The 13,731-nt window shown below is 34.6% G+C and overlaps 1 protein-coding gene and 1 long non-coding RNA gene across 5 annotated transcripts in view; one reads left to right on the top strand and one right to left on the bottom strand.

Moving 5' to 3' along the window:
• Window positions 1–13,731, bottom strand: part of CBLB (Cbl proto-oncogene B) — a 410,036-nt gene that overhangs the window by 351,337 nt on the left and 44,968 nt on the right. Inside the window, exon 2 of one of the 4 annotated variants that reach the window (XM_077884048.1) lies at window positions 6,930–6,990. The exons of the other annotated variants lie outside the window; for them this stretch is intronic. The gene's annotated coding sequence lies outside the window, so the exon portion shown is untranslated. The remainder of the gene's footprint in view (window positions 1–6,929; window positions 6,991–13,731) is intronic. 4 annotated transcript variants of the gene reach the window in all.
• On the top strand, window positions 605–4,188 carry LOC144305351 (uncharacterized). Its single transcript, XR_013372387.1, has 4 exons — window positions 605–930; window positions 1,474–1,551; window positions 3,011–3,069; window positions 3,216–4,188. It is a non-coding gene; the product is annotated as an uncharacterized LOC144305351 (long non-coding RNA).

The raw sequence follows: 13,731 nt of genomic DNA, 5'->3' as shown, positions 1-13,731 counted from the left end.
TTAGCCATTTTCCTCGGACGTGAACATACCAACAATTTCAAGCACAACATGAGGATATAAAAAAGGATGTTTACTATGAAGTAATTTGTGATAGTGAAATATCAGAAACTAAAAAATCAATATCAAAAGGGGAATGAGTAAATGAAATGTGGTAGTGTTTTTATAAGTGATGTACCAACATGAATAGACCTCAGAAAAATAATATTGAATTAAAAAGAAAAACAAGTTGCAAATGTTAGGCTCCCATGATAACATTTATGGGAATTTAAAATATACAATGTTTTGATAGTGGCAGTATATACAATAGCCCTCCCTAATCCATGGGGGAAATATAATAACCCCAGTGGATGTATGAAACCTTGGGTGCATTGAGCCCTGTGTATACTATTTTTTTTTTTTTTTTTTTGCTTTCCCCTATATACCTACGGTAAAGTTTAATTTATAAATTAGGCACAGTAAGAGATTAACTACAACGATAAAATAGAACAATTATAACATTGTAATAAAATTTATGTGAACGTGGTCTCTCAAAACTTATTGTACTGTACTCAGCCTCCATCTCGTGATGATAGGAGATTACAAAATGTCTTTGTGATGAGATGAAGTGAGATGAATGATGTGGGCGTTGTGATGTGGTGTCAGGTTACTGTGGATCTTCTGACCATGTGTCAGAATGAGGATTGTTTGCGTTAGGACTGTGGTTGACCAGGGGTAACTGAAACACAGAAAGTAAAACCACGGACAAGGGCATCTACTATTTCTGGGACCAAAGTGGAAAAGCACCAAGTGCCTGAGTCACAAGGCTGTGATGGCGGTGGCCTCTGGAGAGTTAACAGGAGAGTAGAGTGATGGAGGAGTAAAGGAGGCCAACTTTATTCATAATGATTGCATTTATTTTATGAAAACATACCCGAAGCTAAATGACAAAGAGTAAGTATTTGTCACCTTGGGTAATGGATATGTGTGTATTGTTTTCTTAACTTTTCTGACTTCTAAATTTTTTTTCAAAAGATGAAATAAACAACCAAAGCTACCAGTGTATTTGCAAGATGGTCTCTTTGTAGTCAGCCAGAGGACTCTTCAGGTGGATCTCATGCTTTCCTTGAGTAATAATTTTATTTATTAGAGGAAAATAAATTTTTTTGATTCTTTGGTTTTGAAAAAGAGGAATTTTCCCTAAACATTCTTGTTTTTTTTTTTTTTTTTTTTTTTTTCTGTTTTGTCTCAAACTTTACTACTTTTCACTTGATTATAATTCAGCTTTTCTTTCTTTGGAGCCAGTGGCTTGCCTTGGAAGAGTATTATATGCTCTCCCTACATTTATTCTCTGCTTTTGTGATTGTTAAAGGTGCCTTTAAGTTTTTATCCTACATAAGAATATTTCCTTTCAGGCCTATTATCAGAAATTTTATATTAACAAGGGGGAATGGTAGGACAATGGCTAATTGATTTCATGTTTTCTTTAACTCTCAGACAATAGGTGTTTTGTCAGCCTGAACAGAACCCAAGTGTTGCACATAAAATGAAGAAAATAGCCACACAATCAGGAAGGTGGGTAAGGATACTTATGGTACACAGAGTTTGTATTCAGTTCTAAAAAGAGTCTTAATGCAACCTGAAAGGGATAAAAAGGTCACCTAGACTTAAAAAATATATATGTATTTTCCTGATCTATGAAGAATAGCTATTCATGTTGCAGTCTTTAGCAGTTTTTTTTAAGATCATAGTTACTCATGTTTCTATGCATTTTGATTAGCACAAACGGAAATAGTCAAGATTTATGTAAAGATAACAGCCTATGCACTATGGAATGACTTTCTCTCTCTGAAAAAAAAAAAAGACACTTTATTTTGTAGCATTCTTTTAGAAAGTCAAAAAGTGGCAAATATGGGAAAGAATATTTTCTAGCAACTAGATTTGATCTAAATATTTTGAAATGCCAGATTTTGATATGATATTTAGAGATGTTCTAATGAATGCACAAGATTTTTGTCATTTTTTGTCTGTTTATGGTAATGTAAGAAGTGACTATAGCAATGGAATTGTTTTAAAAACAGAATTCATTCCAGAAAATTAAAGATATCTTTCTATTTAAAAATTCTACTCCCAGGATAATACCATTTGGGGATTTCCATATTAGTTTCTCCCCCCCACACCCCGCCCATTATCAAAGACTAAGCCTATAGCTTTCATACTCTTATTCATGAAGAAGTGATTAGATAAACTACCAGAATCCTTTGCCTGACTCTCAAATCCTCCCTAAGCGGAGTCGGAATCTTCATTCCCATGAAGTTCCATATATCCTTTACTGTAACCCAATGTTATACTTCTCCCAATTGCCCAACCCTTCTACTCTGTTCCCTGAAACTTGAGTCAGTAATCATGAATTTACCCTTTATGTTCAACCTTTTGTAAATTCTTCTTTCCTTTATTTATCTTGACACAAAAATGCCTCACCCTTGAGGCCACTGCTTTCCCTGCAACTCTTTCAAGTAACGATTGTTTGCTCTATTTTTTTTCACCTTCTTCATGACCTTTCCAGACCTTCATGACCTTCATTCTTCCTAAAAATTCCCAGCATCTTTAGAGGTCATGGTCTCAAATGATGCCATTCCTCCTACTATAGTCATCCTCAATCTTTAAAGATTTAACTATCTATGTTGCAATTTTAATCACATTCAAGTCAACTTTACTCTCGGGCCACACTTCTCTGCCTCCTTTGCTGGTGCTCTTGCCAACCTCCCAATCTGGTTGGAGTCCAAGCTGAAATCAGGGCCTGCATACTCCACCACCTGTATACACTATGACCTATCTGTACCCTACTGCTTCCCCTTCCGGGATTGCTGCTCTGTTTAATAATACATATTGGAACTGTGGGGTCAGCTCCCTATGATATGAACCTGACCAGTGGGATAAAGGAGATGAAAGAGAACAAGGCACATTAATATGCTTTTATCTCTCCCTTTCATGGATTGCTTCAATTTATGTTTTCTCCTTTCAAATGTTTCAGAAAAGCCCCACATATTGAGTGAAATACTTGCTGAATGTCCTACATTGTCTCCTTATAAGGTACACTTCTTAGCACTGCTTCTCATTATATCGTTTGTATTTTTCCTTGCCTCATCTCTCTTAATTTCTTCACTTTGTGCTAGACTTTTACCCACTAATAAAGTATAGGTGCCTTAATCTTTGTCTCATGTTCTATTTTCTGGAAGCCTGGAGTGAAGATAAATAATTAATATCTGTGAATATATTCTGTGGAGACCAGAAGGAAACCAGTAAGAAACTTCCAAGGTGAAAGAAGATATATCAGTGGGCCTTTCATTCTTGATCATCAGTTTAAGAAAAATGATGCTCAGTCAATGCCTAATGAACCACAAGCCAACATCTTTTCTCTGCTTCTTTTACTAGTGGACGTTCTTTTATTTTTCACTTGGGATTACATTTTATTATTTGTTGTTTTTCTTAATAAAAAATGGAGTAACAGTCTCACATGAAATGGATCAGTGTAAGGCTGTTCACTGGGGTCCTTTTGCTTCCTATTGCCAAACAAGCATCGATTTCAATAGAACCATTTAATGATTGAAGGTTTCATTTTCTCCAAGTCACAGAAGCCACTCTACTTTAGGTACTTTAGACCAGTGATGCCCAATAGAAATTTTGTGGATGATGGATATATTCTGTTCAATACAGAAGCCACTGGCCACAGGTGGCTATTGAACACTTGAAATGTGGTTAGTGAGTCTGAAGAATGAAAATTTTAACTTTTGTGAAAATCTAATTCAAGTGCAAATAGCCATCATTGGCTAGTAGCTATCATATGGAACCAAACAGTTCTAAACTGCCAGAAGTGATGCTTTTGTAACCTAAGAAACATAGCCCAAAGTCACCTATTCCAAGACCAGTTTTGATGAAAGCCTGATTCCTGCTCTTACCGGCATACAGTATGTGCCAAACAACAACTGGTTGATGAGAGAAATCTCTAATATCGGTGGGAAAACCTGATTGTGATAAAACTTTATAAACCTAACCCTCGGGGTACTTGGGTGGCTCAGTGTTTAGGCATCTGCCTTCAGCTGAGGGCATGATCCCTGGGGACCCTGCCTATGTCTCTGCTCTCTCTCTCAGTCTCTCATGAATAAACAGAAATCTTAAAAATAAAATAAAATAAACCTAACTCATGAAAAAATAAAGCTATATTGTTGACATTTTCTCTATCAAAAGTTGTTGCAGAAATATTGTGCTAAGTATTTGCAATTATTTAATGTGCTTCAGTAATACACTTTGTAAGGTATCCTGCTTATTAAACTTTCTACTATACAAATTAAAATAATACAACTGACTAATCAAAACCTCCTAAACAACAGTTAATTTTTGTGTTTCTCAACAATCGTGTCAAAGTCAAGTTCTTATGTAAAGCCTCCTCCCTCTTCTTTTTGAGCCCGGAGCCTTTTTTTTTTTTTTTTTTTTAACATGCTATCATAGCCTCATGTCCATTTCATTCAATTCACTTGAATGAATTTTCATAATTACACATTCACAACTGTAATTATTTTATTAAACTCTGTCTCTTCTGATTCTCAACTCTGTATAAGTAGGAGCATGGCTCTTTTACTTACCTGGCACAGGGTCTGATGTGTAATACGTGATCAATAAAGTATTAGATGTGTGATCAAAGCTTATTAATTCTTTGTGAGGAAAAAAAAATCAGTTTAACTTCCCTTTTCAATAATATTCATTGCCAGTTAGCTACATTTGCATTTGTACCTCCTTTCTCTCTTACCTTATATGACAGGTAAACAAACCTTCTTCAAATCTACTGATAATTAATGGGAAACTTAAGAATATAATATAGATTCATTAAAAAGTTTAAGGTAGCTCTGTTTAGAAATATGAATGATAATGAAGCACTAGTTTTAAAAAATGGGTCACTAATTAACTTTAGGATTTTGACATTCCATAACAGTTTCTTGGTATTATAATTCTTGTGATGTTAATCTACCCACACATGCTAGAAAGTGACTGCAGGCTAGATTAATATTCTGTGAACTTTCCCTTTGTCCCTTAATCTACCCACTCATGCTGGAAAAGGACCACAAGCTAGATTAATATTTTGTGAACTTTCCCTTTGTCCATTTATACCTCCTTGCTTTATCATAATTATACAGTATTTTATAATTGAAATATTTCAAAGTGTGACTACAACTTCTTCCCAAATGGGAAAGTTTCTAAAGTCTGTTGGAGTGAGTTATTGACTATATATACGTTCATAGCCAAAGTTCCTCATTTTTTTTCCTTCTGCGTGGTATTTTTTTAAATTCTCTGAGAAACTAAATATGCTTAAATATACATCAAATCAATAAAATCAATATTAGCTAAGAATACTCAACATTTCAGGGATGTAATTTTTACTAATCTTCAAAAATGAGGACAAACTAGACTACTGAGGTTGAGATCTATTTTCTTTTCAAGTGCTGGTTGCTAGAAATCTCTTGAAATAGGGATTGCTGCAATATATATTCACATATCTCTTACAGTATCAAATGTATTCTCCATTAAAATTTTAATGATTGCCTACTGTGCCAGGCTCTGTGTTGTCCACATGAAACAAAGAGATAAATAGGAAGACAATCCATAAGCTTATAGTAAAGGATAATGGCATAGACTGCCAGGGGCCAACCCAGTATTCATTTTGTCTTTATTTGATAGTAATTGAGCAATCATTTGGGTAATAAATTACTGAGAAAAAAGACTATACTCTTAGGCCTTACTTATAGCTAAGCATGGCCATGTGATTATTTTTCAGCCAATGACATGCATGCAAAAATATCTTGTAAGACCACCTGAGATGCTCTGCATAGAAGGCTGGGAGATATGTCAATTATCATCATCATTACCTCTCAATCATTACCTCTTCTGCAACCAAAAAAACAGACATAATAAGTAGGTCTCCAGCTACCTTCTTGTACCAACAGGTGAAATTGACAGTGAAAGTCACACTGAAGACGTCAGAATAAAAAAGTTGAAAGACTTACTGATATACTGTAGACCCTTGAAGCCACCGTAGCCTCAAGTATTTATCCTAAGAAACATGTTTTTGTTCAATTCCATGTTTTAAAGTTGTCCTTTATATGTAAATTTGATAATATTAAGTGGTGTATGTTAGAAAATTGTAGATATAGACATTTATAATTGTATAAAGAAAATGTGGGAAGAGAATGATTATATCTGCTTCGTGACTTTAAGGGTATTCAAACATAACCATTTGAACTAAGTCTTTTTTTTTTTTTAAGAGATCTTTTTTTTTTTTTTTTTTTTTAAAGATTTTACTTATTTATTCATGAGAGGCACAGAGAGAGAGGCAGAGACACAGGCAGAGGGAGAAGCAGGCTCCATTCAGGGAGCCCGATGTGGGACTTGATCCCGGGTCTCCAGGGTCACGCCCTGGGCTGAAGGCGGCGCCAAACCACTGGGCCACCAGGGATGCCCCTGAACTAGGTGTTGAAGGTTGAGGAGGCTTTTACCAGGTAGAGAAGAGAAGAAAGGGCATTACAAATAGAGGAAAGAGCACAGTGTAAAATACATAGATTTAAAAAGTATGGATCATTTAAATAACTATAAGTAATGCTTGGCTGAATAACCCGTTTACATAGGTAACTTAAGTCAATCAATGATCTTACATATTAAAGAAATTTATCTCCAGGTTATGAAAAATTTTTAAATCACAAGAGTGACATGGTTAATTTGGGATTTTATAATGTTGGATTAGAGGTATATTAAGCCAGAAACTAGAATAATACCTTGATGACTAGTTAAGGTAAAATACTAGGGCAATATACTAGAAGAGATTATGCTATCTGAATTAATAAATTATCTATGGCAATGCAAAGTGAGGTTGAAAGGATTATTTAAATCAATAAATCACTTACTTTAGATGTTATCAAATGTCAGAAATGGAGCAATCGATTTCAATATTCTTCCATTTTATTTCTATAAAACATCAATAAGCAATTGGAAAATAAAAATGTAAAATGTAAAAAGACAAAAGTAACATAAAATCTCCAGAAAAAAAATATGTTTAAGACTTTTACATGAAAAATAACTTAAGGGATCCCTGGGTGGCTCAGCGGTTTAGCCCAGTGCGTGATCCTGGAGTCCTGGGATTGAGTCCCATGTTGGGATCCCTGCATGAAGCCTGCTTCTCTCCCTGCCTGTGTCTCTGCCACTCTCTCTCTGTGCTTCTCATGAATAAGTAAATAAAATCTTAAAAAAAAAAAAAAAAGGAGAGAAAAATAACTTACAACAGAAAATAAATGAAGGGGTATACCATATTCATAGTTTGAAAAGCTATTGCAAAGATGTCAATTTTCCCTGGGTTGATTTATGGATTCAATACAATTGCAATAAAAATCTCAATGCCTTTTTAGAAACTGATAAGTTGATTCTAAAATTATCTAATATAATTTTTAATAAAGATTTATATTATCAGATAGCAAGATATATTATAAAGCAACAATAATTAATGCATTATGCTATTGGCACAAAAGAGGACAAATAAACCAGAATACGGATAAAACAGGTTAGACATTACAAAAATTGACCCAAACACATTATTACATTATCAAAACAAATAAGATGTATGAAGGGTAAAATAATAATAATAATAAAATCTTCTGGAAGATAAATAGGAATGTATCTTCGTAAACTTAAAGACTTCTTAAAAAGAGTACAAAGCATTAACTCAAGATAAAAACAGATATATTGGGTTACATTAAAACTGAGAACTTATTATATTCATCAAAAGAGTAAAAAGGCAAGCTATGAATGGGAAGAGATATTTACAATGTAAAATATACATAGTCCACAAAGAACTTATAACCAAAATATATAAATAACTTCTACAGATAATAAAGAGGAAGAAGATTCAATAAAGGTAAAAGATATTTAAAAAAAGGGTAAAAGATATAAGCAGGCACTTCCCCAAAATGTCTAATAAACCTATACAGATATACTCAACCTCATTACTTGTCAGAGAAATTAAAACTGAAATCCCAATTTGTTGTTATACACCAAATAGAAAAACTAAATAAAAAAAAAAAAGATAATACTGATTGTTGATATGGATCTGGAGCAATGGGATCTCTGAAACACTGCTGAAAATAGATTTATTTAGAAAATGGTAGTTATCTATAGTTAAACATATGCTTTTCCCATGATCCAGCAACCCCAGGAATAGGTATATATCCAACCAAAAATATATACAAATGTGCACCAAAAGATATATACAAGAATTTTCACAATAGTTTTTTAAGTTCCCCAAAGTAGAAACAAATTAGACATTTAAGTGGAAGAACTTTATTTTTTTTTTTAAGATTATTTATTTATTCAGAGAGACACACAGAGAGAGGTAGAGACACAGGCAGAGAGAAGCAGGCTCCATGCAGGGAGCCCAATGTGGGACTGGATCCCGGGACTCCAGGATCACGCCCTGAGCCTAAGGCAGATGCTCAACTGCTGAGCCACCCAGGTGTCCCAAGTGGAAGAGGTTTAAAAACAGTACCAATTAATATAACAAAATACATTGATGAAAATGAATATATTATTGCTACACACAATACATATAATATTTACAAACATAATGTCAAAGCAAGAAGTCTGAAATGATTCCATTTATACAAATTTCAAAAGCAGAGTAAACAGATTTATGCTGTTAGAAATCAAAATAGTGCTTACCTCTGAGACAAGATGGTGACTGTGAGGGGACAAACAGAGGGTCATCTGGGGCTCTAGTAATATTTTATTTTTTGTTTGTAGTTGGTTAAACAGGTATGCTCACATTGTGAAAATTCTTTGAGCTTCTCATTTGTCTTTTTTTCATAAAAGAAAAACTAATTCTGCTTTATTTGAGGTAGCTGAATTGGATATTTCCCCATGGTGGAATTGATTTGGAGACAAAAGTAAAATGCAACTAAGACATAAACAATTTGAGAATTAATATGGGAACAAATAATTTCAGTTCTTTGGATTTTTAGATATATTATTTTCTCTTCTCCTTAGATTTGCTAGACTCAAGAGTGCTACATTATTGAATAATATAGTACTGTTTTATTTCTTTCTCAACATGAAAAAAGCCAACATAAAGGTATTGAATATTATAATGGCTGTTCCAATGTAGCAGTGGATTATTTTTTCACTCAAACATTATCACTTCTTTATGTTAAAAAAAGTGAGAGAGGTGGAATAATGTAAATGTAAATTCTCTTTTATCATAGGGCCATACTATTTTCTTAGCCAAGTATGTGTAGAAATACAACATTGTTATATTTCTTGTGTGAATTTGGTATTTTTCACATTTTGCGTTAATTTAGTACTATCTAGGTTAAGTAGAAACTCTTCAGAAAGGATGAAAACCAAAATGTTCTTATGAATCATAATATAACAATGTTCCTATTTGTGGGATTTTTCTTTATAGGACTGCATTGTTATTAATGCTTTTACCTCTCTAGTTCACAAGAACTCTTACTGAGCATCAAGGAACCAAAACCAAAATACATTTTTCAATAATACATGTAGTAGGGTGGAGTGGATGGTTAGTTCCAAATGTAGAAAAAGTTGCTTCTCAGCTGTTATAATGACTGATATTTGTTAATCTTTGATTAAATCTGTACAAATAGGCACAGACCAAGACTCGACCTGATGCCATTCCTATAGAAAATAACCATGGAACGAGACAATACAGAAAGCAACACTCTGAGGTACAATATCCGAAAGAGAGTGAAAAGAAGTAAAAATACTCCTTGGAAGTGCAAGCTCATAGGCAAGAGGGAGATCTAAAGTAAATTCCTCTCCATGGCTTTCACTTTAAGTCTGGTGCTCAGTGCATATATGGTGAGTAGAACTGGGGTTGGGCACACAAGGAAGAAACCAAGTCTTTCTGGTCGGGGAATCAGAACTCTGAAGCTTGAAAGTTGTACATGTTGAAGAGAGTAGGGGAATCCCAGAAGTGAATGAGTCAAATGGTGAATTCCCAAGTTCTGCTTAACCCATTTCTTTGACTCTTGAAGCACGTATGTTTGGGACAGAAGTAAGCATTTGCACTGAGTAAAAAATACCCAAACAGATGGGAATTTCTGCCCAAGAAATAGAGTTGGCAGTTCAAGCTAAGTCAAGAATATTTACTACTCAAAGGAAACAACATGTCAATAAAAAATAACAGAATTCAGAATCTCTAAAATATAACATTGACAATATCCAGGATACAATGCAAAATTATCCAAACTAAGCAAAACCAGAATATTCAGTCTCAAGAAGAAGAAATGGATCAAGCCAAACCTCAAAATGAAACAGATGTTGGAACTAACAGACAAGGTTTTCAAAATGGCTATTATTATCATCAGTAAAGTAAAAATTAGACATGTTTACGATGAATGAAAATGCCTGAAATGGAAATTTTAGAACTAAGGAATGAATTTTCTGAAGCTAAAAAAAAAAAAAAAAAAAAAAAAAATTCCCTGAATGAATTTAACAGCCAAATGTACATATTGGATGAGAGAGTAAATGAATTTGAAAAAATAACAGGGGCAGCCCCAGTGGCTCAGCCGCTTAGCGCCTGCCTTTGGCCCAGGGCATGATCCTGGAGTCCCAGGATCGAGTCCCACCTCGGGCTCCCTGCGTGGAGCCTGCTTCTCCCTCTGCCTGTGTCTCTGCCTCTCTATGTGTCTATCATGAATAAATAAATAAAAAATCTTTAAAAATAAAAAAAGAATAACAGACATTCACTCAAGATTATATAAAAAAAAAAAAACCACCAACAACATAAAGAGAAAAAAGCCTTTAAAAAGGTAAAAGAGGGATCCCTGGGTGGCGCAGCGGTTTGGCGCCTGCCTTTGGCCCAGGGCGCGATCCTGGAGACCCGGGATCGAATCCCACGTCGGGCTCCCGGTGCATAGAGCCTGCTTCTCCCTCTGCCTGTGTCTCTGCCTCTCTCTCGCTCTCTGTGACTATCATAAATAAATAAAAAATTAAAAAAAAAAAAGGTAAAAGAGTCTCAAAGACCTATTTCAGAAATTCTCAAACTATGGCCCATGGGCCAAATCAGCCTGCAAGCTAAGAATGGTTGTTAGTTACATTTTTAAAGTATTATTTTTTTTGAAAGAGAAGGCAAAACATTCATGCGATAGCAGCATTATTCACAATAGCCATAGGTGGAAGTAATCCAGGTGTTCATCAATGGATGAATGGATTTTAAAAAATGTGACATATGCATATAACAAAATATCATTCAGCCTTAAAGAGAAAGGAGATTCTGATATGTGCCACAACATGGATGAAATTTAAGGACATCAAAAGTGTTCTGGAGATGGATGGTGGTGATGGTTGTACAACGATGTACTTAATACCACTGAACGGGACACTCAAAAATGATTCAGGTGGTAAATTTTATTTTTATTTTACCACAATTAAAAATTTCAAAAGGGGGGCACCCAACTGGCTCAGTTGGAGGAGCTCACAACTCTTGATCTCAAGGTTGTGAGTTCCAGTCCCATGTTGGGTGTAGAGATTGCTTAAAAAAAATTATAAAAGAAAAATATGTAACAGATATGTGACCTGCAAATTCTACATTATTTATTATCTGGCTCTTTACAGAGTTCACTGACCTTTCATGGTCAAATATATATTGATTCCCAAAAGAGAGGAAATGAAGGGAAAAATATTGGAAGAAATAATGTGGTAAAAATTTCCCAAATTAAATAAGGAATCAGAAATTGAAGCTACAAGATGCTAGAGGAAAACCGAGCAGGATAAACACAAAGAAGCCCAGCTAAGGCACATCTTAGTGAAACTGTTAAAAAAAAAAAAGCCAAAAAAAAAAAAAAAAAAAAGAAAAAAGGAAAGAAAGAGCAAGTCTACAAGTAGTGAGAGAAAAATGACTATTATGTAAGAGGCAACAAATGTCAAATTTTTCATTGAACCATGGAGACCAGAATAAAGCAGAACAACATCTTTAAAATGCTGAAAGAAGGAAAACAGTCAATGCAGAATCCTATATCACTCAAAAATGAAAATGAAATAAAAACATTTTTAGATAAAACTAAACTAGAAGCAGTGGACCTGTACCACAAGGAATAGTAAAGGAAGAGCAAGTTCTTCAAGATAAAGTACAAAGATTGAGAGTGGAAAACATGGAACTTTGGAAAAGAATGAAGAATATTGGAGATGCTATCTGGATAAATGCCTGAATTTCCACCTGATGGGCAAAATATATTCACCTCATCCCAAGATCTCCCAAAATCTGAAACTATTACAGCATCAACTCAAAGTCTAAATTCTGATCTAAATGTCATCATCTTAAAAAACCCCAATCTTATTATCTGAATCATCTAAACTACATATGAGTGGACTTCTGGGTAAAATCCACTTTAGGACACAATTCCTCTCCCTCTGTGGGTCCTTCAGTGTTCAGGCTAGATATGTCTTCCTCTAAAAATCCTTCTTGACCTAAGTCACCATTATAGTTAATCTTAAGTGTCAATTTGACTGGGCCATATGGTGCCCAGAGATTTTGTTAAACATTTTCCTGGGTGTGTCCTCGTGGATGTTCTGGATGAGGTTAACATTTGAATGGGTAGAGCAGAGTAAAGCAGATTGCCATCCAGAATGTGGGTGAACTTCACCCAATCGCCCAATCAACTGAAGACCCGAATAGAACAAAAAGACTGGGCAAAGGGGAAATTCTTTGGCCTGACTCATTGAGCTCAAATAATGGTCTTCTGCTCTCAGACTGGAGCTACCCTATTGGCTCTCCTGGGTTCCAGCTTGCCAACTGCAGATCTTAGGACTTCTCAGTCCCATAACCATGTGGGCTAATTCCTTATAATAAACCTATTTCTCTTTCTCTCCCTCTCTTTTTGTATCTCTATACATATATCTGTATCTACTTATCTACATCTTTATCTAGCATCTCCTATTGGTTCCGTTTCTATAGAGAACTCTAATACACTTATTATTTCTAAGGTAGCTTCATCCATGAATTTATGCCAGTAGCTCCCTCTCCAACTCTCTATTGAGCATATCACTTTATATTATAATTGTATCTCAGTTTTGAGAAAGGAATGATTAAGTTTCTTCCATACTTTTTAATCCATAGTCCTTAGTATGGTGCCTGACAGTGTACAATGAATAATATTTGTTGAACAAATGGTAAATAGGTCAGGTTTCCAATCAGATAAATATCTAGATTGCTTTCATCATGTAAGCCATTTCTTTATGTACTGTAGCTATAATTGGCCCGTAGGTAATTATACTCTGGTAGACATTACTCAATGTGATTCTTAGCTCATCAAACCCTTTGGTCTATGTATATAGCAATTTCTTGTTTTGTATGCCTATTCAGCTTATAATGTCCAAAGGAAAATGGCTTTTTGATACACATTACTCTTTAAAAAAAAAAAAAAACTAGACAGTCTAATGGATTTCCTTGTTTCCATTCCTAATTTGGTGTAAAACCAACCAGGGCCCAAGTAATGGAAAAGAACCATATTCCTTTTTCCAATCACTAAGCCACTTGTTCAAAGTGAGACAATCATCTTCCCATAATAAAGGCAGAGGAGGCTGCAGGCAAATAATTATCAAGATTGAAAATTCCTGAAATTAAAATTCCAATTAGAGCTCTTTTATAATTGCATTCATTACAATAGAGAAAATAATAAACTTAAGTTAGGAAATGTTTTG

The sequence above is a fragment of the Canis aureus genome, chromosome 35, assembly GCF_053574225.1.
Source record: "Canis aureus isolate CA01 chromosome 35, VMU_Caureus_v.1.0, whole genome shotgun sequence".
Classification (NCBI taxonomy): Eukaryota; Metazoa; Chordata; class Mammalia; order Carnivora; family Canidae; genus Canis; species Canis aureus.
This window is presented reverse-complemented; position numbering and strand designations above follow the sequence as displayed.